Here is a 2,316-nt window from a genome sequence, read left to right as displayed (position 1 = left end):
AAGATCTTGAATTTCATCCCCCCAAAACCATATCATTGTACATTTGCCTTCAAGTGCTCAGCTGCAGTGCACACTAATATCATATCACATTTGCACTGAAACCTGTTTTAGTTTTAGTAAATCATCTCTACTACATTCCAGCAGTTTGATCTAAATGAATAATCATTACACAGATAATAATTATTGAATAAAAATGATTCTATATCTACAAAAGCTATCATTTAGCTTGTAAATGTAGCACAGGATATTTCTTTGAATCCCTGAGATAAAAGGAATTTTCTCTCCTATTTGTTGCCTGTCAGAGGTGAGAGAAAAGCTATTCTACATTTTTTGAGAGTAAACTTTTTTATGTTTGACAAATCTTTATCAAATATATTTTCTTACTATTATGTGAGCTAATGTAAATTGCTCATGGGTGTTTATATATTTTTGTATGGGATGATGGCTATTGCTAAACAGTGAATGCCAGAAATGTAAGATTGTTAATAACATTTTTATATGCAAAGAAAAGAGAAATACCTGTACTTCTATTTATGTAAAGCTCTTGTTTGCATTGAGGATTTTTTTTCCAGAAAATCTCTTGGCTTATTAGAATTTTATGCCTTTTTTTCTTTCTTTTACAAGGGTGTTTGATATTAATTTGTGTGTATGTAATCAATATTACTCTTTTTTTGCAGATATAAGGGGGTTTCACCATGTGATTAATGCTATTGTATTACATGTGATTTATGTGCAGAGTAAATTGATACATTCTAGTCATAATTGTAATTATTTGTGATGTTAAAATTTGATTTCTATACAATGTCTTTCTTGATTTTTTTATTACTATGTTTTTTTTCCTTTGCTTCTCTTTTTTGATGTTTTGCTCTTGCCTAAGTTTTGGAAGGTATTGAAATACAAACTTGATCTTAGATGTTTCTTTTGATTAGTTTTTACCATATATATACTGAAACCTTTTAAGATATCCTTGAGAAAAGCATCATATTAATATTTAGATTATTGTGCTGGATTTGCTAATGATATTGATTTTTAAAATAAATTGTGACTCAGCATACTGTTATGCCTTCTTCATTGTACAGAATGCTCCATAAAGAAATGAGAACAAGATGATCTTTTCCATGTTGTGAACTACAGCACCTTTTCACGCTTCAGCTTCATTGTTGTTTGCTTTCAAGTAATACGCCTAATAATGTTTTATGGATGCGGTTAAATATTCAGCCCAGTATAAGTTTCTCTAGTAATGTGATTAATTATTTGTAAATTACTGTACTTTATAAGAGAAAGTATAAAGAGAGGGAGCAACAATTAAGAAATATAATGATTTTTATCACAGAAATGGGCATTGTTTTCTTCAAAATACAGCATAAAGTTTCAAAAGTAATCATATGCCATATAGTTTATTTTACATATATCTGTATATATAGAATGAGAATGTGCTGTATATTTGAATATCCAGCTATATTTAACATGGAATTTACGAACTCCATTTGCAAGTATGCCATGTGATTTTGGAAGTGGCTTTGACTGAGACACATTAAATCAATTTTTAAAAATTACTATACAATCCTGTTACAAGTAATCCATTAGAAATTTAGGCCACATATAATATTAAAGCTGTATGTAAGCATCAAAGCAAACTACTGGCCACAACATCAGTGGTATTACATTTAATACATTCAGATGACCTATAGATATAGAATTACAAGTAACAAAAGCAAGAACATTGTTTACTCCCTTTACTTTAACCAGTACCAGACTTATTGGAAAATGAGAGAATCAGTAACATAAGCTAAATGCCTAACAAACTTCAAATTATTTGCTGAAGACGTTTTGTCATGCTTGTAAAGAATCATGCTCCCAGAAAATAAAAGAACCAAAACTCTATAGCATTTATTTAAAAAGTCTATAAGTAAGTAACCAGTTATTAAAGGAAAAAGCAGCAGATGAAGCTACAACAAAAATGCAAAGTATTTCTACTCCTATGCCAATAGCAGATGCAAGAGAAGGTGGCCTTTTGAAAAAACTTTTTTCTTGGCCAAAAAAATGTCGAATCTAGTCAGAATGCAATACTCTACAAACTTTAGTGGCCTAAATGTAAATATTGATAACAAACCGAACAAAAATTGAACCTTAGTGAAAAATTCAATTCTTCCTAAATTTCAATAAAAAGGGACACCGATGAAGTAAAAAAAAAGATATTGCAGCAAAGTCCTGGGATCTTTTGTAAAAGATATAAAGAAACCATGACTAAACTGATGGCAGATTTGTGGAGGTTTTCCCCTGGCACGGAAACCCCCCCCCCCCCCACTCCCATGC

This window comes from Penaeus monodon, chromosome 15 (assembly GCF_015228065.2).
Source record: "Penaeus monodon isolate SGIC_2016 chromosome 15, NSTDA_Pmon_1, whole genome shotgun sequence".
Classification (NCBI taxonomy): domain Eukaryota; kingdom Metazoa; phylum Arthropoda; class Malacostraca; order Decapoda; family Penaeidae; genus Penaeus; species Penaeus monodon.
The sequence above is the reverse complement of the archived record's forward strand: the minus strand, read 5'-3'. Positions refer to the sequence as shown.